Source organism: Ailuropoda melanoleuca, chromosome 19 (assembly GCF_002007445.2).
Source record: "Ailuropoda melanoleuca isolate Jingjing chromosome 19, ASM200744v2, whole genome shotgun sequence".
Classification (NCBI taxonomy): Eukaryota; Metazoa; Chordata; class Mammalia; order Carnivora; family Ursidae; genus Ailuropoda; species Ailuropoda melanoleuca.
In genome coordinates, this window is record NC_048236.1 from 30,979,893 (window position 1) to 31,004,737 (window position 24,845).

The following is a 24,845-nucleotide window of genomic DNA, read 5'->3' on the forward strand; positions in this document are numbered from 1 at the left end:
TATCTGTCATAGCCAAGCTTTGGTGTCTTCACTGCTGTTCAAATCAGACCCAAGCCAGAGCAAGCATGTGTGCAGAGATTCAAAGTGTACTTCTGACTCAGATTGTGACCAGCCTTGGCTCTCAGAAGGCTTCAGAACATTGTTTACTCAGCAGGATGGAAAGGAAAAAAGTAGTAGTGGAGAGATTTGTGTGAGAACCTAAACCTTAAAGCTGCCTGGGAACTTCTCAGGGAAGCCTGGTGCCTGCGCAGTACCACAAGAACAAGGACTCTTCACCAAAATACCGTAGAAGATATCCTGCCAAACTAGGATATGCTAAAGGCATTCTCATTAAAATTATTCATTCAGTTTATTCCTTGGACAAATAGTCATCAAGCAACTGCAAGCATTTTCTAGGTTTTTTAAAAATGGAGGACATACTAAACAGAAGAGATGATTTTTCCCCCTCTTGGAGCTTAGATTCTATTGGGGGAGACAGTCAGTAAACAAATATATGTTTAGGTCAGGTCATGATAAGTTTTGTGAAGAATGATGAAGTTTGAAGGAATAGTGAGGTGGAAGGAAGTGAGCTACATAGCTGGTCAGGGATGACCACTCTCAGGTGATGCCTTTTGAGCAGATACATGACTTAAGAAAGAAGCTTCATAGAGATTTGAGGAGTTAAGATGGCAGAGCAGTAAGGGAACCGTAGGTTTGCTTCATCCCTCAGACACAGCTAGATAATTATCAAATCATTCCAAACACTGAAGAAATCAATCTGAATGCTGAGAGAGCAAACTGCAGAACTACAGGGAGAAAAGAAGCCACACCGTAGAAGGTAGGAGGTATGGAGATGTGATTTGGGGAAGAAAGGAATTGTGAGTGCTTCAGAGGGGAGGGAGCCTTGATCTCAGAGAGAGGAGAGAAAGAGAGAAACAGAAAGGGGATGGGCTGGGGATTACATAAGAGAAACACTTCCCCCAAACCACTGACTGGGCAAACTGGAGTGGCTGACTATCACAAGTTTTTATAAGCAGGGGAGCTGAAAGTCTTAAGTTGTCGAAGACCACGCCAGCACTGGGTGGAGCCTGGCAGCCATAGCAGTGCCCCTGTGGGGAGAGAGGGCAGAGGCCCAGGAGTGGATGATGCAGTCTGAGGATCCCCTGGGTTGCACTGGGAGAGGAAGTTCCCCTTCTTGGAGTGCATTTGGGAGAGGTGGCATGGTCTCTTCGGGGACAAAAGAGCTGGTAGGCACCAGCATGCTGCCCTGTTCATTAGTATAGGAACAGAGACACCTGAGGACAGCAGACCTTGATGCCAGCTTTTTGTTGCACTTTACCATAAACTCTGAGCCCCTGCACAAGTCCCTGCACGATTCTGCAGTTGCTTTACAGGGACAAACCGGCACTAGCCGCAGTGTGGCAAGACCTTACCACAGAGGATCAGTGCAGTCCATGCAGTGCCGGGTTCCTATAATTTGGAATTTTGAAACCCAGCTGCATGCCTGAGATAAAACACAGGAGTACTCTGCTGCCTGGCAGGCAGACAGCTCAGACACAGACATGGTGAAGGCAGGGATCTGAGGGAAGCTGGGTTCACAAGAGGGGAGATTGTTCACTCTTCTGTGAGGGCTTCCTGACGAGTGACAGGTATGAACTCCGCACTCCGGGGATGAGAGCAGGACAACACCATTTCCCCACTGCCCATCAGCACTCTATGACTTCAGTGAGCGACACAGCACCCCCCCGGTGGAGGCTGGAGCCACTTACACCAAGCCCCGCACCCCACACTCTGCAGGTGCATTTTTTCTAGGCAAGTCCACCTGAGAACCAGTGCCCCTCCCTCAGAACAACCCTTCACACATACCAAGTCTGTTGATCATAGAGTGCTGCAAAGCTTCAGCTCTAGAGGGAATAGGATCTAGCCTCTTTTAACAAGCAGACCAGAACATATCTAGTTAAAAACTTGCCACACAGTGGGTAAGATCCAAACATTCTCCACTGCAGGCAAGGAGAAACTCTGCAGAGGACTGACCTGAGGAAAAGAGCAGCCAAAACACAACAGCAGAGGGACACCTGGGTGGCTTAGTTGGTTAAGTGTCAAACTCATGGTTTCAGCTTAGGTCTTGATCTCAGGTTTGTGAGTTCAAGCCCCATGCCGGGCTCCATGCTGGGCATGGAGCATACTCAAAACAACAACAACAACAACAAAACAAAAAACAACCCACAGCAGCAGAGTGCACACTCTGCAACACCTCCTGAAGCACCGGGCTCAGGACAGTATAGGACCTCTTCTTAATAGAGCCATCACTCAGGAACAAGAATATAACAGGCTTTCCTAATACACACAAAAACAATGACCTAGACAAAACGACAAGACAGAGGACTGTACCACAAAAGAAAGAACAGGAAGAGGTAATGACCAGGGATTTAACAAAACAGATGTAAGTAAGATGTGTGAACCGGAATTTAAAACAACAATCATAAGGATACAAACTAGGGTTGAGAAAAGCATAGAAGACACCAGAGAATCCCTTACTGCAGAGATAAAAGAACTAAAAACTAGTCAGGTTGAAATAAAAAAATGCTATAACTGAGATGCAAAGCTGACCGAATGCAATGACAACGAGGATGGACAAAGCAGAGGCACAAATCAGTGATATAGAAGATAAAATTATGGAAAATAATGAAGCTGAAAAGAAGAGGAGAGAAAAGTATTGGATCACAAATGCAGACTTAGGGAACTCAGGGACTCCTTAAAGCATAATAACATTCATAACATGGGAGTCCCAGAAGAAGAGAGGGGAAAAGGAGCAGAAGGTTGATTTGAGCAAATTATAGTTGAAAACTTCCCTAATCTGGGGAAGGAAACAGTTATCCAAATCCAGGAAGCACAGAGAACTCCCATCAAATTAAACAAAAGCCAGCCAACACCAAGACATATTGTAGTACAATTTGCAAAATATAGGGATAAGAAAAGAACCCTGAAAGCAGCAAGGGAAAAGAAATCCCTAACCTACAAGGGAAGACAAATCAGGTTTGCAGCTGATCTATCTACAGAAACCTGGCAGGCCAGAAGAGAGTGGCATGATATATTCAACGTGCTGATGGGGAAAAATATGCAGCCAAGGTTACTTTATCCAGCAAGGCTGTCATTCAGAATAGGAGAGAAAGAGTTTCTCAGACAAAAACTAAAGGAGTTCATGACCATTAAACCAGCCCTGTAAGAAATATTAAAGGTGACCCTTTGAATGGGAAAGAAAGACCAATAGCAACAAAGACTAGAAAGGAATAGAGAAAATTTCCGGAAACAGCAACCTTATAGGTAATACAATGGCACTAAATTCATATCTATCAATAATTACTTTGAATGTAAGTGGACTAAATGCTTCAATCAAAAGATATAAGGTATCAGAATGCATTAAAAAAACAATACCCATCTACATGCTGCTTGCAAGAGACTCATTTTAGACCTAAAGACACCTCCAGATTGAAAGTGCAGGGATGGAGAACCATCTATCATGGCTAATGGACATCAAAAGAAAGCCAGAGTAGCCATACTTATATCAGACAAACTAGATTTTAAACCAAAGACTGTAATAAGAGATGAAAAAGGGCACTATATCAAAATTAAGGGATCCATCCAACAAGATCTAACAATTGTAAATATGCCCCCAAGTTGGGAGCACCCAAATATATGAATCAATACAAACATAAAGAAATTCACTGATACTAATACAATAATAATAGGGGACTTTAATGCCCCTGACTTAACAGCAATGGATGAGATCATCTAAACAGAAAATAAGAAAACAATGGCTTTGAATGACACACTGGACCAGGTGGACTTAACAGATACATTCAGAACATTTCAACCTGAAGCAGCAGAATACACATTCTTTTTGAGTGCGCATGGGACATTCTCCAGAATAGATCACACATTGGGCCACAAATCAGGCCTCAACAAGTACAAAGAGATTGAGCTCACACCATGCATATTTTCAGACCACAACGCTATGAAACAAAGTCAACCACAAGAAAAAATTTGGGAAGACCACAAATACATGGAGGTTAAAGAACTTCCTACTAAAGAATGAGTGCGTCAACCAGGAAATTAAAGAAAAACTAAAAAATACATGGAAGCAAATGAAAATGAAAACACAACAGTCCAAAATCTTTGGGATGTAGCAAAGGCAGTCCTAAGAGGAGGTATATAGCAAGACAGGCCTAGCTCAAAAAACAAGAAAAGTGTCAGATACATGACCTAACCTTACACCTCAAGGAGCTAGAAAAGGATCACCAAATAAAGCCTAAAGCCAGCAGAAGAAGGGAAATAATAAAGATTAGAGCAGAAATTAATGATATAGAAGCAAACTCAGTAGAACAAATCAATGAAACTAAGAGCTTGTCCTTTGAAGGAGCACAGCAATGAGGCTGGTGTGGTTATAGGAGATAAGGTTGTAGATGTAACTAGTAGCCAGATCAGAAACAAAACAGGAATGCCTGCTCTTTCCATTATTAATCAACACAGCTCTGGAGGATCTAAATAATGATACAAGACTAGAACATTAAATTGTTACAGAGAAAAGAGAAAATAAAACTATTTGAACTTTCTAGGGCATGTTCATACACTTATGAAGCCTGCGAGACTTTAAAAAATTGAGAATACAAGAATTGAGGAAGGAAGCTTAAAATACAATAAATATTTAAAATGGAATTTTTTCCCCTATTCTATTGATAAATAGCCAGAAATTGAAAATGGTCAAAAGGTCCTATTTATAATAAAAACAAACTATAAAATACTTAAGAATACATTATACAAGGAAGAAAGTAGATTTATACAGAAAATAATAAAATCTTATGGAAGGCATTAAAACCAGAGTCAAAGAGACTGTTCTTAGATGGTACAGCAATATAGCATAAACTCTCTAATACAACCCCAATTTCAGTCCTAATGGAGTTTTTTTAGTCTTTTTTGTAACTGTCCAGAAATATTTGCAACTTTACAAGGAAGAATAAATGCCCCCAAATAGCCAAAAAGAACCGTGAAGGGTTTTTTTTTTTTTTTATTAGCTGAAATTAAAACTAACTGTAAAGCTATGTTAACAATCTATGGCTAACAGTTAACATACAGGTTAGGGATTAGCAAACTTTTTTGGTAAAAGGCCAGATAGTAAATATTTTCAACTTTGTGGGCCAAATTGCTTCTCCCTTGACTACTCAATTATGCTTTTTAGGGTAAAAGCAGCTATATGGGTGTGATTTGATTTATTTTTTGAATTGCAGTTTGCTGATTCGTGATATATATTTTAGAACAAAATCGTGCTCAGAAACTGGTAGTATAATATGCAACAAAAGTGATATTTCAAGTCACTTGCAAAAGAGGGTTTATTCAATAAATGGTGCTGACAACGTTTGTATTAATCTGCAAAAATAACATCAAATTCCTACTTAACACATAAAAATAAGCTCTTGGTGAATATTTAAATACGGAAACTAAACAAGAAAATAATAGAAGAAAATTTAAAAGAATATTGTATAATCTAGGATTGGAGGATATATTTTTAAACAAGACAGCAAGACAGAAAATACAGAAACTATAAAGAAAAGGAGAAATACAGAAAACTATAAAGAAAAGGAGAAAAATGTTTGATTATATATATATATGAGTGAAATTTTGTTTACAGCAAAGTTACAAAATTTGATAACTTATAATCTATAAACAAATGAAAATGACAATCTGTAAAAAATATTTGTAATATATAGGAAGAAAAAGGGCTAATATCCATAACACATAAAGTGCCTCTTCAGTTGACCCAGTTAAAAGAGGACAAAGAGGTCTGTTCTTGTGAAGAGAAACCAAATGTCCAGCGGCTATAGGAAAAGGTCAGCATCATTAGAAACTGTATTCTTCTGTCAAACGGGATACTTAGAGTACCTTTTTCATAGTATTGTACCCACCTCAGAGTCGTACCCACCTCATAGTATATGGAAAGATTACATCAGGTAATACAAATAAGGTATTAAAATGCTCAGCACATTTATGTGCTCAACAAATAGCAGTTTATTGCCCTGTAGAAATAAAAGCATGAGTAGACAAGGATTGCTATTAAAAGGGTATTTCAGTTTTTAGTTGAGAATAACTGGAAAGAAACTGAATAAGGAATAATGGAATAAATTATTTATCTTTACTGTGGAGTTTCCTGCCTCCATGCATGTACAGCTTCCCCTATTGTCAACATCCCTCATTAGAATGGTTCCTTATCATCATCATCATTATTATTATTATTATTATTATTTTGGAAGTTTGTACCTCTTATTATTTTTCAAATCCAGGGTAAACCTACATTGGTGTATCACAGTCACCCAAAGTTCATAGTTTGCCTTTGGATTCACTCTTGGTGTTGTACATTCTATAGGTTTAGACAGATATATGATAACATATAGCAATTATTGAAGTATCATATAGAGTAGTTTCACTGCCTTAAAAATCCTCTACTCAGCTTCTTCATCCCTCCTTTGCACTCCCACAGCTACTGGTAACCACTGGACATTTTACTGTCTCCATGATTTTTCTTTTCCCAGAATGTTCTATAGTTGAAGTCATATGTAGCCTTTTCAGATTGGCTTCTTTCACTTAGTAATGTGCATTTACAGTTCTTCAGTGACTTTTCATGGCTTGATAACTCATTTCTTTTTAGTGTCAAATAATATTCCATTGTCTGGATGTACCACAGTTTATCCATTGATGTACTCAAGGACATATTGGTTGCTTCCAAGTTTTGGCAATAATGACTGAAGTTGTTTTAAACATTTGTGTGCAGAAGTTTTTGTGTGGACATAAGTTTTCAGCTCCTTTAGTAAATTATTTTTTTATTTTTAAAGATTTATTTATTTATTTGCGATAGAGAGTGGGAGGGGGAGAGGAAGAGGGAGAGAGAATCACAAGCAGATTTCACACTGAGCAGGGAGCCCAACTGAGGGCTTGATCCCACAACCCTGAGACCATGACTCGAGCTGAAACCGAGTCAGACACTCAACTGATAACCCCACCCAGGCGACCCTACTAAATTCTAAGGAGCATAAATGCTGGATCATGTGCTAAGAATGGGTTTAGTTTTATAAGAAACTGCCCAACTGTCTTCCAAAGTGGTTGTACCATTTTACACTACCACCTGCAATGAACGAGAGTTCCTGTTGCTCCACACCCTCACCAGAATTCAGTGTCATTGGTGTTCTGGATGTTGGCTATTTTAACAGGTGCGTAGTGGTATCTCATTGTTTTAATTTGCGTATCCCTGATGACATATGATGTGGAGTATCTATTCAAATGCTTATTTTCCATTTATATATCTTTTTTATGAGGTGTCTGTTAAGATTTTTGACATTTTTAAATTGGATTTTGTGTTTTAAGAGTTCTTTGTATATTTTGGATAACAGTTTTTTTTTTTTTTTTTAAAGATTTTATTTATTTATGCGACAGAGATAGAGACAGCCAGCGAGAGAGGGAACACAAGCAGGGGGAGTGGGAGAGGAAGAAACAGGCTCATAGCAGAGGAGCCTGATGTGGGGCTCGATCCCATAACGCTGGGATCACGCCCTGAGCTGAAGGCAGACGCTTAACCGCTGTGCCACCCAGGCGCCCCTGGATAACAGTTTTTTATCAGACATATCTTTAGCAATTATTTTCTCCAAGTCTGTGGCTTGTTTTCTCATTTTCTTGATATGCTGCCTTTTGCAGAGCAGAAGTTTTTAATTTTAATGAAGTCCAGCTTATCAATTCTTTTTTTCATGGATAGTATCTTTGGTCTTGTATAAAAAATGCCACCAATGTCCCCCTGTCCCCCCCAACCCCAAGGTGCCTGGCAGCCAATTTAATACTGGTGCAGACCAGGGGAATCCCACAGTTTTATTAAAACAAAGCATCCTGAATGTCTGCAGCGAGTAGTAATACCATATGATTTCTGCCCAGTGCTCTAAATGCCAAAGTGCAAAATTCAGTGAAGTGTGGGTGAAGTGCATTTTACGCTGGTCTGTTGCTTCTCCTTTGCTGTCAGGCTGACACCTGTCACTTCCTTCTGCTGTCAATTCTTACTATTTTTTTCTCCCTTTTTAAAATCTCTTCTTCTAAGTAGGAAAGAGAGAGCTGGAGTTGGTATCGTGTACAAATTGAGATTCTGTAATTTGAAAGGAGAGGGCTTTTGTAAGAACAATGTTAGTGAGCTTTAGAAGTATGGACATACTAAAATATCTTTTGGCTAGAAAATAGGCATTTTTTTCTTTCTAGAATTGTGTTCTTTATAACAGAATTCTGGAGAAGTAGGAGATGATATTGTATGTGAACATTCCTTGCTCTTTTTTAACTTTGTAATTTTCTAAGATATTACAGTTTGAATATACAATGAATCACTCATTTGTCTAGTCAACAAATAAATATTGTGGATCCACTGTATTCTAGGCACCTGTTGTGGCTAAAGTGGTAAACAGAACAAACATGGTTCCTACCTTCACAGAGATCACAGACTAGTTAATGGGAGAAAGAGTCATTAATCAAAATAGGCAAAATATCATGGAAATGTAAATTTATTATGGGGACAATACTGTAGAGCTATTTTCAAGGTCCCTTAAGGAATCTTAAAACTTTCAGAGTAATACGAAGTAGACAATTTAGTTCAACTAAAATTTCGATATAATTGCAAATGAGTGACACTTTTTTATGGAATCCATACCTCAGAAAGAAAAATAAAATAACAAAATATTTTCTAGTACCCAGCAGATTGCTTACCCATAATATGCAAAACAACAGGACAGTTAACTATAAATAAATATAACTAGAATAACTATTGCTGTATTTCAAAAGCATATATTTCTATTGATAGTTACCACGCAGTTAACACTATTAATGCACAAAGGTGATTTATACCCTTACATTAACCACAGAGATTTCACACCATAATCGTGACTAACTAGTTTTATTGCACTGTCAACAGAGAAAAGCAGGCATTCCTTACAACTAATAAACTAGTTGTGATTCTGCAGTAGATCTGTTTTATCAATCTAGATGTTTGTTTATTGGGACTTTCCCAAACTGTCTTCATCAGAGAGCTTACTATGGGGCTCCTATAAAAAATAGAATCCATTTTTTCCAATGCTACATGTACACATTTATATTTTCTCTAACATGTATATGCATATGTGTGTGTGTCTACTATACATAAAAATAAACATATTCTCTCCCTTGCTTTATGGCAAGCACGTTAAAAAACACAACACAAAGCCAAGACAAAATTGCCAGAAGTCCATTTCTTAATCAAGTCATATCATTTGTTCATATCATCTTGTGAATAGGTATTTTGCACGGTAATATGTAACAATATAACAAGTAGAATTTAATATTTTAAATTTTCATTTAATTATTTGCTACTGTCTTTTTAAAATTCTTCCCCTAGCCTCATCACCCACCCCCCCACCTAAGATACCTGATGATAATAGCTTAATATATGTATTATATTAAGTACCAAGTACTTTCTTGGATTTAATCCTCATTTCCATTTTGGTATAACCTTTGCTGTTACCTCATTGGCATAGTGGGCTTCAGATGTCTTAACTCCAGTAACAAATGAAAATTTGATTCCATTTTATTTTCAAAGGTTCTGATTTCTACTTTAATTTGTTTCTTAAGATGGCTCATAATGTTTAGCAATTTAGTTGTATACAGGGTAATGGCTTTTCTCAAATCACTTTAGTGTGATTTCTACAAAATGGTATTTTGTAATTATACAGTTAAACCCACTTGGTGTCATTCCCAACTGGGAATCACAATTAGTGAGCTTTATCTAGACACTTACACTCTTTTGTATTTTGGAGGAGACCATTATTCTTACCTGACTCTGGATTATTTCAGATTATTTCTCTTTGGATTGGTAGTTGCCAGTTACTTTCAGAACAAAGTGCTTATTATTGTGAACCTTATTTATCTTAATTAGGCTTTCTTAGTTCAGAGGGGTGATTTAGAATTTCTTTAGGTAAATGTCATATCTGTTTGTAGTTCTTAATTTCTTCATTTTATCTACTTTGCTTGTCAGGTGTTGGGTGAAATAGAGTTCTGCTGGCTCCGGTTTGTCAGACCGCCTCCTGCCTGATACTCTGAATGTACAGCAGGTTGTCTTCCCAGGCCTCTACAGGACTTAGAGCTTTCATTTCCTGAAATTCTAAACTTCAGGAAGTCAAACGGAACAGAAATAACAGCAGTTGTATAGAGGACAGAGTGTCTAGTCACAATGATCTTGTGTGTTTTAATTATTCCCCGAAGGAACCAAGAAAATAGTTTTTAAAAATACATTTGGCTGTTTAAGTGGGTGCCGGTGGTTGGGAGCTTACCTTCTTCTTGACTGTGGTCAGAGATAGAATCCTGTGTCTCGGCAGGAGAGGTGGGAGTTTATCTCCGTATGCAAATTCAGAGCTGGGGTAAAGGTTTTGAGTAGGTTAGTAACTTGATAGTAGATGATATCTTTTGTTTACATTTTGTTTTGTTTTCAGAGCCGATTCCAGCAACAGCAGCAGCGACAGTTCATACTTCCAGTGTCAGACGTTGGCGGAGCCCATTACATTTGTTCCCTTTTAATACTTGCAATCTTAAGGGGTAGTTGCTGTTTCCATTTCCATTTTACTTCTGAGGAAACAGATACTTGGACAAGTTGAATAACCTAAGGTTAATCACTGAAAATAAAAGGCCAATTCCTAGAATATTTTTTCTGTAAAGTAGAAGAGATTATTTTTGCATTAGCGTCTGAGCTGGGATTTAAACCTAGGTTAATCTGATACCAAAGCCAATGTTCTTGATTTTTTTTTTTAAGGTATATTTCTTTCCATTTGATTGCCACATTAATTTTGACCAAAGGCCTATGGCAGTTGGAAGGTTCTTTTTTTTTTTTTTTTCAAGATTTTCTTTCTTTATTTGTCAGAGAAAGAGAGCACAAGCAGGGGGAGCAGCAGGCAGAGGGAGAAGCAGGCTCCCTGCTGAGCAAGGAGCCCAATGTGGGACTCGATCCCAGGACCTGGGGATCATGACCTGAGCTGAAGGCAGACGCTTAACCACTGAGCCACCCAGGCATCCTGCAGTTTGGTAGGTTCTATGGAAAGAATTATATGGAATAAAATTAGGCCTTACCAGTTCTCTTTGCAGTTGATGGCAGAGTAGTGGATAGGATAACTTAGAGTCACATCCTGCTTGTTGGACAGTCTCACTGTGTCATCTTTGAGCTTTTTACAGTGTAAAATGGCAACAAGGTAATAGTCTGAAACCGTTGGGAATAGGTGCTTCTGTGGTGCTGGTCAGTCATGCCATGCAGATGGAAATGGCTCTGTTTAGCTGTGGAACCTGGGTATCAGTGGCCCGTTGCCAGTAAGATGGGGCTCTGCTGTTCAGCCTGGCAGTTAACCTGTGCTGTATGTGAAAGGGCTGGTTTTGTGGCCCTTCAAGTGTGGAGGGAAATGTAAAACTGATTTTTTTTAAGACTAGTTTATTCAAAATATTATTCAAAACATTTCTTCTCTAGTTATTTCGATGTTCTGTTGTTTTTTAATAAAACAGTAGGCTATGAGTTATTGCCTTATATCTTCAATGTGGTGTTGCTGTGTTCCCAGAGCACTTTATCCATACAGTGAATGCATTACCCACATTTATGGTAATTTGTTTCCATCCTATTCCCAGCCTCGCCATGGACTGTTTGAAAGAAAGGCTGTCTTACACAGTTTTGTGCTCTAACAGGTGACAGACTTTTAGGTGATCAGTTTGTATTGAACTGATTTGAATTCTAAAATCAAAGCCCAACATTTCTGTGTTCAGAATATCTATATGTATTCACTTAAATTTAACTCAAACTACAGGTCTCAGTTTAGCTGGAAAAATGAACATTTTGTCTATGACTATAGATGTAATTTTGGGTCTCATGGTCTGACATATTTCCATACATAGCCCAAGGCTTTCTATTATTTATATGGAAAAAAAGCGAAAGCCCTCACTGTGTGCCTGTTTCAAGCATTTTACATGTATTAACTAATTTATTCCTTACCACGTCAGCATGAGGTAGCTATGGTGAAAATACTGAGGTATGGATAGGTTAAATGATTGGAGCCAAGTCACATGCAAACAGCCGCAGTCCTGCTCCAGAGTCTGGGCTCTTAACCAATCTGTGCTGCCTCATTTATCTGTAGATAATTCATGCATGTGAGTCTATATCAAGGAACAGATTGAAAGACATGTTCTCTGTCTAATATTTCATAATGGGCCTCAGTATCACTTCTTTAAAAACATATAACATTTTTTCAGAAAAATCTTTTTCTAAGGTCAGCTTTTTTTAACATAAAGTAAAATAATTATTATTTTTTATATTGATTCAGCTTATGAGGAATTTAGATGAACTGGAATGAGTTTGGAAGAGAGCCAACAGAAGACTAAGGAAATTTAAGTCATGTTATTGAAGAGAATGTAGGTATTTCATCTTGAGAACATTTTATAAAGGTATTGGAAGTGGTTTTCATATATATATGAAGGTAGTAATTGGCAGAGAGTTTGGCTTTGTTCTTTATAGTTTGGGCAGATAAGTACAGGGCCCCTTGGTTGTTGATGCTTTAGAACAACAGGTTTTCTCTCCACGTAAGGAGGAACTTTCTGCATGGTTGGGCTGCCTTAGAAAATAACGAGCTTTTTCTTACCAGACTGCTTAGAATACGCTGGAAGCAAAGGACGTCACTGAGGATAATCAAGCATTTGGCCGATCTAAGAACTGAACTAGGTGACCAGATACGAAGTTCCTTGCAATTCAGTGATTCTAACAACTTAGCGCAGAAGCGATTTTGCTTTGTTACTTTATTCTTATTGTATGCCTCACTACCTAGAAAAGTTCTATGTCAGTGATTTTTAGTGAAACATAGGCTCATTCATCCCAGTGTCTGTAGAAAATGACATCAGAGACTTATTCATAATATCAAGCTCATGGAAAATCATTCGATACAATTGGTGATAAGAGTGCTCATGCTTCCTTACCGTTTATTATGTAGCAAGCATTTTGTTAAGCACCTTATATTTGTTACTTTATTTACTCTTCAAGTAGCCCTCGAGGGTAGGTAGTATTGTCTTTTCCTATTTTATAGGTGAGGGGTTAAGGTTAACTTGCCCATGTTTATATTAGCTATTAAGATGGCAGGGCCAGAACTTCAATTCAGGGCTTTCAGAATCCAGAACCTGTACACTTAACTACTGCACAAACTTTCGCTTCCTAGCCCAGATCAGAAATTGAAAGTCAAGGTAATTGTTAAGTCATGGTTCTCAGGAACTCACACAACTAGTAGAAAAAAACCAACCCAATTAAGAAATGGTCAGAGGAACTGAATAAATATTTGTCCAAAGATGACATACAAACGGCCAACAGGTACACGAAAAGATGGTCAATATCACTAATCATTAGGAAATGCAAATCAAAACCACAATGAGACGGCACCTCACACTTGTTAGAATGGCTATTACCTAAAGCATAAGAGATAACAAGTGCTGGCAAGGATGGATTAAAGGGAATCCTTGGAGCCCTGTTGGTGGGAATGCAAAACAGTGCAGCCACTCTCGAAAACAGTGTAGAGAGTCCTCAAAATAGTGAAGACAGAGCTACTGTATAATCCAGCAGTCACACAACCAAAGGAAATAAAATCACTATTTTGAAGTGATATCTGCAGTCCCCTGTTCATTGCAGCATTATTTACAATAGATAAGACATAAAAACAACCTAAGTGTCCATCCACAGATGAATAAAGAAACCCATGTGCACACACAGGAATATTATTCAGCCATGAGAAAGCAGGAAATCCTGCCATTCAGCAACAGGGATGGGCCTGAGGGCATTGTGCTACATGAAATGAGTCAGAAGAGAAAAACAAATCCTGATCTCACTTGAATACGTGGAATCTAAAAAAGCCAAACTCTTAGAAACAGAGGATAGAATGGTTGTTGCCAGGGACTGGGAGGTTGGGGAAGTGGGGAGATATTAGTCAAAGGGTGCAAGCTTCCAGTTACAGGATGAATACGCTGTGGGGATCTCTTGTAGAGCGTAGTAGCTCTGGTTAATACCGTACTATATACTTCAGAATTGCTAGGAGAATAGATCTAAAGTACTCTCACCACGGAAAAAGAAAAGTAATTATGTGAGGTGATGAGGTGTTACTTAATCTTCCTGTGGTAAGCATTTCACAGTATATACGTGTGTCAAATTATCATGTGCACCTTAAACTTACACAGTCTTATATGTCAATTATCAATAAAGCTGAAAAAAATTTAAAGAGGAGAGAAAAAGAAAATACTAAAGGAAGCAATTGATTTGAAAATGTAACCATCCTATTGCTAAGCATTCAGTCACTCCCGCCACCTGAATATCCAGACCCATCCTGCCCAGTAAATGCCACTAGCACATGCGATGATTTCATTTTAAATTAAAATTCAGTTCCTCAGTCACACTTGTCACATTTCAAGCGTGGCAGTCACATGGACCTGCGGCTACAATACTGGACAGTGCCAGTGCAGCGTATGCCTGTCACTGCAGCAAGCTCTGCTGAACAGCACTGGTCTAGACTCTTTGTGACCTAATGTAAAAGACGATGGCTTTTTCTTTGGCACAGTCTCCAGAGTGGCACTTTGAGGTACACACTGACATCAAGATCCGAGAGTGTATATTCATCACAGAGGAACAAATTTTTCATTCTCAAAGGTGGTCAATAATTCACTGTAATTTAATTTACATAATTTAAATAATTTAAAAATAATCTCCTCAACAACCCTTTCTAGAAAGACAGAAAGAAGGACAGAAAGATAAGGAGTTTGGTTTTATGGAATCATGCCAGCCAAAATACCACTTTAAAAAATACATTTAAGTTTTGTAACACATTTCAATTAGATATGAAATGGTTTATCTACAACGATTTCCTTGCTCCCTTTCCATTCCCCCATTCTTCCTGCTATTTCACTCCTTGCTTTTTTGATAGCCATTTGTTCCAATTGATGGAGGGGACTCAAACAATTTCTCCTGATGTAAACAACAAAAGGTTGTTTACAGGTAGTTCGAAGTAGGTGAGGGAATTGCTCCTGCAGTCTTCCTGGGAGAAGAATGTTCTAGGCAGAGGGGANTCCTGCAGTCTTCCGTGGGAGAAGAATGTTCTAGGCAGAGGGGGAAGTCAGTACAAGGGCCATACGGCAGAAGTATGTCTTATATACTTAGGAAACAACAAGGAAGTTTGTGTGGCTGAAGCATTGATAGTAACAGCAAGTGTAGACACAGGGGAGGTGGGAGAATTTGGAGAATGGAGTGATAGTACTTTGGCTTCTACTCTGACTGAAATGCATGCTATTGAAGAGTGAAATAATGTATTATATCGCATAAGTCTTGATCAGTTTGCTGTGTGGGATTACGCTGATTAGAGTCAGGGAGACCAATTAGGAGACTATTGTCGAAATTTGGAAGAGAAATGATGGTGGCTTGGACCAAAGTGGGTAATAGTAGAGGTGGTGGGAGAAACGGTCAGATTCTGCATTTGGTTTTNGTTTTTTTTTTTTTTTTTTTTTAGGAAGAGACAGTGGGATTTACTGAGCAACTGGGTGTGTAGGGAAGGGGAAAGAGAAGTCAAGGATGACTCAATTTTTTGACCACTGCTATTGGAAGGGTGGAGTTGCCTCTGACCGAAATGGGATGACTGCAGGAATACACTTTGTGGAGGCAAACTTGGGAACAGAATTTGACTCTGTTGTATTTCCTGTATCTCATATGCATCTGAAATTTGGGGAAGAGGTCTAAGCTGGGAATATGCATTTGAAAGTCATCAGTATGTACAGGACATAATCCATGAGACTAGATAAGATCACTAAAGGAATGCATATAGATAGAGAATAGATCTAACAAGGCAACCTTGGGACACTCCAACCTTTAGAGATCAGTGAGAAAGGAAGGCATCAACAGAGGGGACTGGGGAGTGGTCAGTGAGGTGGGATGCATAAGGTAGTGTGAAATCCTAGGGTTGAGGAGGAGGGGTGGTCAGCTGTGCCAAATGATGCTGGTAGGATCTCTAAGATGAGTACTCAGAGCTAAGCAATTGATTTATCAACACAGAGGTCATTGGTGAATTTATTGGAACAAATTTTAGTGAAATGTTAGGGAAAGAGCCTGACTGGGGTGTGTTAAAGAGAAATAAAAGGAGAGGAATTGAAAATTGCTGATGTAGAAAGTCATCAAGGAGGTTTTGGCAAAGTGAAAGCAAAGGAGATGGTATAGATGGTGGCAGGAGGCTCAAGAGAATGTTGTTTTCTGTTTTTTAAAGAGATGGGATAAATAAAAGCGTGATGAGAATGGTCCAGTAAGAGCAGTGTTTTCAGTAATTTGTGTACATACATGCATATATCTTTTCTGATTTATTATGCTAAAGTTCCATTTATGAATATCTCGGAATTGCTTTATCTGTGTGCTCATTAATGGATATTTAAGTTGTTTTCCAGTCTTCTGTATTATACATTTTTGTTTATGTTTTCTTGTGCATATATGCACTATTTCCCTCATAAATATCTGAAAGTGAGATGTCTTGGTCTTTGTATTTTTAACTTTAATAGATATTTTCTAATTGTTGTGCAATGTGTTAGTACCTACCATTTACACACTCACCAACAGCATGTCAGATGTCTTGTGGTGAATCCGATTGTGTGAAATGTTATCCTGTTGGGTTCACATCTGCATTTCTGTAACTACTAATAAGATTGAACATCTTTTCTCAGTGTGTTGGACATTCTGGTTCCTCTTCTGTAATTCCCCCATTTTTCTGTTGGGGAAAAATAACAATTTCTTACTGATGTGTGCAGTTCTTTATATTTTTCCAAATTAAAAAAAAGCCTTTATGAGCTACATGTGTTTAGTTATCTTTTCTCAGTCTGAGGCTTGCCTTTTCAGTTTTTTAATTGTAACTTTTGATGCGCAACAATTTTAAATTCTGTTGTGGTCAGGTTTATTTGTCTTCTTATTTATAGTCTGTGATTTTTCTGTCTCAGTGAAATCCTTCCTTATCACGAGATGATAAAGATATTCTTCTGTATTTCTTTGAATACTTTTAAAGTTTCATCTTTCACACTTAGGTCTTGATTCACCTCTAATCATATCTGATATTTTTAGTGGGGCTCAAGGTAGGAAGCATGTTTTATTTTTGATTCCGTACCATTTTTTAAATAGTTTGTCCAAAAGGATTTGTGGTATATCTCTGTCCGTATCTGATTTTCAGATATGCTTGGGTTTGTTTAGGGGCTTTTTCTTGTTTCTTTGTATCACTGCAGAGTCTTCCACTAATACTTCACTATTTTAAGAATATAGCTTTATGATAAATCTAGGTGTCTGGTAGGACAAGTTTTCCCAACTTGCTCTTAGTTACACTTCTTCCTGGCTATTTTTAGTTCTTGTATTTTCTATAGGAATTTGAAAACTAAGTTGCCAAATTACACACACACACACACACACACTCACACACACACACACACACACAGCCCTATTGGAATTTTGTAAGGAATTGCATTTGATTTATAGATTATTTGGGAAATATAACATCGTGACTATATTGATTCTTCCTTTCTATGAGTATGTTCTATCCCTCCATTTATTCAAGCCTTCCTGTGTTCTTGAATAATCTTTTGTATATTCCCCCCATAAACTTGTTGCTTGTTTAGTTAGATTTATTCCTAGATACCTGATAGATAATTGCTCTGATGAATAGATCTGTTTTTTCCTATTACATTTTCTTTTCCTATTACTGGCCCAGAAGAACATTATTATTTGAATAATGAGCTATATGGGTATTGAGTGGATTAGTAATGGAAAGGGCAATTTGGGAGGCAGAGTCCCCTAAAATGGGGAGACCATACTGAGGGACTGAACCAAAATAGCCTCAATGAGAATGGAGAAAAAAGCCTGGTTTCAGAGCTGAAGCAGGCCCCAAAACTTGGGGACTTAGGAAAGTGAAGGGGTGGCTGAAGAAAAGAGACTTGGAAACATGATCATAATTAAATGATGATCCTGTTAAATGAGGTTGGGTGCATGCTGAAGAGGGATAGCTGAAAATTGATTTGGGGACTGCGTTTTAGTCGGCCAGCTTCGACTGCGAGCACTAGAATTTCTACCCGCTAGCTCAGTGGAAATCTGGATAGCACTGTTTGGATCCAATGGGAGTCTGGGCAAGTCCAGTTACAGGAACTGGAGGTCCAGTTAGGTCTTAGGCCTCTTTGTCAGGTGGGTTTTGATTCTTGCTAATGTTCACTGGATTCTCTGTTTTCCTCTATAACCAGCTTCTTGATCACCATGGCTTCTTCAGCTCTGATCCAGCCTTTTGACTGTAGCACCTGCAACCAACTGGAAATTTTCCTGTCCATCTTATTTGAAATTGCAAACTTTTTAATCAGCCCCCCAGGTCACAGGTTGCTGGCCAGGCCATAAATTGGCTGTTTTTTCTTTTTGCTTCTTTTGGTGTGTGTTCACCATTGATTTAGTACTTTGTAGGATGACTACACTTCCCAGTTTGCCCAGCATAATTGTTGTCCCAGAACAATTAATAATACCCCCTTTTTCAGTTTGGATAGTACATTATTTGGTTATGCTTTACTCATCACCAGGGACTACAAAACCTGGCTACTTATTCCAAAGGAAGGATTATGGAAGAGGAGTGTGACCGGTAGCTATGCTAGGGGGTGCTGAGTAACAGCTGTACTTCTAGCGTATAGTAATGGTAGACTTGCAGAATCTGAGAGTCCATGGTAATGGGATCTCATGATAAATGGAGGAGAACAGATAGAGTGTGCCATTTGGGTAGGTTTCCAGATACCCCAGTCAAACGGAGGTAAAGGTAGATCTGAGCGTTAGATAGGGGTCAGAGCAGAGGACATTTTGGCAGATGGTAGAGATTGGCATGCCTTTGTCAGGAAAAGGGTTCCGTTCTTTGATCGGGGGTAAGGAGAAACGGTTCAGGAATGGAACGTAGGAGCTCTAGTGCCACATCCCAGTCATAGACTAACTGGACAGGATCTGTCACTAAGAGACTGGACAACAGGACAAAATCTAGCTACAAAGAAACAAAGTAAAAGGGAGCATGACCTTGCGCTGAGACCCAACTAGAAGTACGGGGATATTAGGAGAATGATACTAAGTCAGCTCATTCCCAGGCAAACTATTACATTTTACTCTTCAGTACCAGCATAAAAGCTGAAATGTCAGTGGGTATAATTCCAAAGGTAGGAGTATCCCAAACAGGGAAAGGGAAAGGAGTGGGGAGCTCTGTGGACTATGAAAAACTGTGCTCCTTGATGAGGTGATAAGGAGCTGAATGAGTACATATCCGATATAGGGATTGAGGGTAGGTAGAACATTTTGACCTCAGGTCTGGATAAAACAGGTTAAATTAACCATTGTTTGAAAACAGCTAAAGATTAGTGCAAAAAGTCCTCTAGGATCTATATTTTTAAAAATCTTACTTCAAATGGGTCTCAGTGTCAGTACGGGGCATTAGAATTATGAAGAATATATTTATATTTGCCTATTTTAATAAATTTAAGGATGAATGAAGAACTTACTTTTTCTATATAAGTAACTATGACAGTGAGAAGTTACATGTTCTAAATATATTCAAAACGTGTGTGAAAAAATATGCTATTTCCTGATGACTGTTTCTATAAATTTGAGTCTATAAAATAACAGAAGCTACTGGGATTTTATGTTGAGGAAACTGTAACTGGGAAGCACATGTTAAGTACTGATATTTGGGGAAGGCTGAGGTGTTTGATGACAGATGGAAGCGAAGGCTGGAGAGACGTGGAGAGGGAAGGGCAGAGTTTTGAGATTACTGTGTGTGTAGGTATGTGTCTTGAACCGTAAGATAGTGCAATTAAAGGGGTGTGTTATAGTAGAAGTCCTAGCTAGGCAGTGAGTGGTTTCAAAAACATGTTAGCAAATGAAGCTCCCTTTTGAGGTATTATCCCACAGAGATTCTAAAAGGGGTTGCTTATTAATCAAATTCTGAAAGATTCCAATGTAATTATAAAAAAAAAAACACTGTTAAAATTACCATTGAAAGTATTAGTCATAAATCTTTTTGTTTTGTTGTTGTTATATAAATGGAGAACAAAAGTGTCCTTGTTCTGAGGGAAAAATGGGTAACAGGCGTTTTGTTTGTGTGGTTTGTACTTCATGAATGTGTGTGTCTGCTATAATAGTAACAGATAATGTCTTTTAACAGCTCATGGAAAGAATTAGTTCCTTCTCTACCAGAAAGCTAGCCTTGTGGAAGCTGACAAAAGTCATTATATTATTATGATTTTTGGCTCAAGAAAATAATGATATCTTGGAAAAAGTGAAGGAGTATGGCAGTGGAAGAAAGACGTCTGTAATATAACAGACAAATGATTTCAACAAAAGATACAGTGTTTCTTTAGTTGCATTCTCATGGACTATTGGTTTAAAATGTGCTGACCAAAGGCAGTATCTGAAAGAAAGGATTGGATTTCCAACTTGAGTCCAATTGAACGAACTTTTCTTGAGTATCTACTCTGGAGCTAGGCCCCCTGAGTTTGAGCCTCAGTTCTGTTATTCTCCCTCTCTGAGCATCTGTTTCCTCATCTCTGAAGTGGACATGATAATGGTAGTCCTTATCCTCTGTTATGATTTGGAGGATGAACTGAATTTTAATGTATGTAAAGTACTTAGAACGGTGTTCCCCACTTTGACACAGAAAGTCAACTGAATTAGAGTTTGGGGATATAAAGATGTTCAAAATGTCTTCTTGGGAGAGACAGATAAGCCACACAACAGTATTAGTATTTTCTGATAATGCCAAAAAAAAGTCTATCAAAAGGTTGCTGCAGGGACACAGAGCTGGAACAAATAACAATCGTAGGGGGATAGTTTTCCAAAGTAGAATTCAAGAAAGGTTTTCTGTAGGAGAGGAAAAATAATTTCCCCTAAAAGACCAGGAAACATAAAGGAGATGAAGCCAGAGACTGGGACACATTCATTTGTAGCTTTTTGAGCTTCCTTGCTGGGTCCCCGTCTGCATCTGGTCACTGTGTAGGTACTTGGTAAAGGCGTGATGGAGATCATTTTCAATTTCAATATTGCTTTCATTTGTACTATCAGTTACAGAGTTGAACTGAGTCTAATAGCGTTAGAATAACTGGGATAGCAAATGATTTTTTCCAAGTGGAGTTCTCCGTACTATGAGACAAAGTATGGACTTCAGGGCTAGGTTAAAAGAATGAGCAGCACCTGTATGGCATTGCCCTTTCCTTCCACTCTCAGTTCTAATGAATTTAGAAGAGAGGTGAGTATTATCTTATTAAAGTAAAAGAAAGGAAGACATTTTAAGACCAACATGTGGGAATCATACTTTAAGATAATCTTGATATAATAATTTGTGATTCTCTAACCTGTGAAAACTCTATAAACTGTTCAGCAAGATAAAATGTATACATTTGTGGGGGTGCAGAAATGTGACTTTATTTCTCTGTAACTGAACTCAGTTTAGCTCTAGACCCTCCTTTTCTGCTGGTAGTGAGCAAACATGGAATATTGCTACTTTACATTAAGCTCTCTTTAGCACTTGGGAGTAAAAACACAGTCAAGTGCAAGATGTAACGCAAAACTCATAGTCATTCTTAGAGCCATTCCCATTCTGTGGTCCTTCCTCCACTCCCACCCTCACTCGCCCCGACATACCCAGATAGTCTCAGTGTAGGGAAAGCATTGGAAGACGGAAGGTGTCCATCCATTCATTTCTCCCCCAGGTCTCCCTAGCCTTTCCCATGTGTTTCATCCTGATTGAGCTTAACTTTGTCTTCATATTATCCCTATTGCTGTGTCAAAAGCTGGGGCATCTTACAGTTGATTATTTATTTATTTTTTTAGGTAAGCTAAAACCATGATGACTGCTTGCTGATTCATTGGCCAGCTCCATAGTTCTCCATGCTCAGCATATGCTGCCCCTCCCCCATCGCTGCAACAGGAGCTCTGTGAGACTCCCTTGAAGGGGCCATGGGAATGTTTTTGGATTTTGTTCGCATCCCATTAGAGCCGGGATGACAGGGAAGCTCAGAGTTCAATCCCATTCTGCCCCAGCACACGTTGCCACTATAACTGCCCTGTGGTGTCTACCCAGTACTGATTTGGAGGACCCATCAGAATGGTTCTCCCAGAGGTATTTAGGTAGGAAGCTGGGCACAAGCCCCTAACGTTTGTGGACACCCTTCTCAGTAACCATCTTACCACCCCATCTCCTGTTTATCTCCCTCCCTCCAGTCACTTGCTTATACACACCTTCAAAGCACCCACCTATCACCTAAACTCTAGTTAGATACCTTGGTCCTTACCTCTTCCTACCAGCCAATCAGACTCAGTCTGTTTTCCTAAAACTAGGAAACCTGCTCTAATATCATGTTGTGCTATTGTCATACTCTATGAGTAAGTATCATATGCACTGTCAATCCTAGGTGTTCCAAGTGAAACACTTTTGGGACATCAAAATGTACCATTTCTCTCTCAGGCTCTTGCAGCACAGAGTGCGGGTTTCAAGACTATTGCTTCTGCTGATCTCATTTACAAAATTCTATTTGGAAAGTTAGGACTGAACAACAAAGTCTTTGTTCTTGACTGTGCCTGCCTGTCCCCCAGAGCTGAAGCTGACTCAGCTTTACAGGGGACAGCAACAAAATCAGCAAGAATGAAAAACAAATCAGGTAATGTTTCAAAAATACCATTCTGTTGACTCTTATTGCTTAGACCTCAGTTGTAATAACCCAGGAGAGGAATCCTCAATCATTTACAGCCCTAACTTTGTGATGAGTCAGGCTGATATCCGTGCATACTTATTAACAGAATTGTTAGTTTGTCTAAATGTGTTACAGGTGAGCTAATGTTAGGTGTTGAGGGGGAACTGTTGGCCAAAATTTAAATTCTGACTCTTCTCTGATTCACTTGGACGTCTTTGCAATTTATTGAAATCTTCCAGAATCTTATCTCTTAGACAGAATGACTCACTTATGACAATAAAGCATATTGTCTGTTCTTCTGGAGGCTCATTGAAGGACGTCATCAGCCAACCACATTCTATTATTGGAGACGTAACGTGACTAGAAATGGTTCCTGAAGTGACCCCCTGTTCCGTTCCTGAAATAGCAGCTGCTTGGATGCTCACAGCTGAGTGGCTGTTCATGGCATGTTAGCAGATGTGTGTGTGATGATGGGGACACCTGACCTGGCTGCGTCAGGGCGGTTTGGATACTTTCTGCTCCTTAGCATTCAGAGTGCTCTAAAACCTGCTTGCCTCAGAGTTTTTCAAAGAAGGAAGTGAGATAATCTATGTGAATGCTGTCAGCTTCAACTCTATGCAAGTGTTAGGTCGTTATCATTAAATTTTTGCTAACTCTCCTGCTGTACTCTTTTTTCTCCTTCATATAGTTTTCTTTTGTTTCATTGTTTTGAGATATTCATGCCTGGAAAGGTTGATTTTTTTTTTTTTTCCAAAGAAAGTAAGCTTAGACTCAGCACCCTACATAGTCGGTCTCATCTGTTATCTTGACATCTTTTCCACTCTTAAAACCATGTCCTGGGGCTTCTTTGGTTCTTTTTGGGTCTGTGACTCTTCCTGTTGTGTGAACACGGGAAATGTTTCCAAATGTGCTATTTCTTTTTTAAAACTGAAGTACATTCCCTGCTGCATAGTTTTATTTTTTTCTCGAGACTTCGTTGGGCTTACCACTTATAAATTGGTCTGAAAAATGATTGATTTCAATTCAACATTTGGATGAAGTGCCAATTATATCCAGAGTACGGTGATGGTCCTGGGGAGAGGGATGAGCCCAGGCTGTCCCAGCTTCCCACTAGAGTGGCAGTCAGCAGTGGTGCCATTCACCAAGGCTGGGCACACAGACATGGAGTGGAGGAGTGAAGGGCTGGGCAGAGTCGGCCCGCAGGGAGAGATTGATGTTAGTTTGGGATATGGGGAAAGCTTGACTAGGAGAGGCTCAGACTCCAAGTGGCAGATTGAAGCCATGGGAGTGAATGCAAGACAAGAGAGATGAATTTCCTGTTGAATAACTCCCAGACTTGTTATGGCTAATCTTCGGTGAACAGATACTCCGGTGGAGGAGGACCCCTCAAAATAGCTATTGTGATGCTGAGGTATCTCTGTGTTGAGTGTCATTGGTAGGCTTCTCTGGAAATGCACGGTTTGAAAATCAGCAGCCAACTTGGACTAGAACTTCTCGACCGTGGCACCATTGGCATTTTGTCTCAGAGAATTCTTTGTTGTGGGCGAGCGTCCTGTGCATCGTAGGGCGGTTGGCAGCAGCCCTGGTCTCCACCCCCTAGACGGTAATAGCATTTCATTCCCTACCCTCCTCATGTTGGCTGTGACAACCAGAACTGTCTCGCAGACATTGCTAAATGTCCCATGGGCTACGTAAAGCCACCTTGGCAAGTTCTTCTCTTGAGTTTATGTAAAGCATTTCTGGAAGCGCTGCATTGCTTTTCTCTTCCAAAACAGCTGAAAAATACATTTGCTTCTGCAATTACCCTGACCCCCATTTAGGAAACAGGTTACTTATCTTGGAAGATCTATTAAGTAATTTTATAGTTTTTTTAAAAAATCAGGTACTGCACATAAAATAACAGATAACTTAGTTTCAAATGAAATCGTGTTCTTCTCTGTGTATGTATCATATATAAACCAAGGGGACACTGCATTCCAGAGAGTGATGGAGCTAGTGGTTACGACACACGAATTGCTGTTAGTTCCTCATGTGTCAAACATTTGAAG

The 24,845-nt window shown here is 39.1% G+C and overlaps 1 protein-coding gene and 1 long non-coding RNA gene across 6 annotated transcripts in view; one reads left to right on the forward strand and one right to left on the reverse strand.

The window, feature by feature from the left end:
• Positions 1-11,272, reverse strand: part of LOC117797152 — a 20,497-nt gene extending 9,225 nt beyond the window's left edge. The window contains exons 1-2 of the long non-coding RNA XR_004622051.1: positions 11,149-11,272; positions 10,359-10,440 (exon numbers count right to left, since the gene is read on the reverse strand). This is a non-coding gene — a long non-coding RNA (uncharacterized LOC117797152). The remainder of the gene's footprint in view (positions 1-10,358; positions 10,441-11,148) is intronic.
• Positions 1-24,845, forward strand: part of BCKDHB (branched chain keto acid dehydrogenase E1 subunit beta) — a 219,265-nt gene that overhangs the window by 107,621 nt on the left and 86,799 nt on the right. The window lies entirely within an intron of this gene.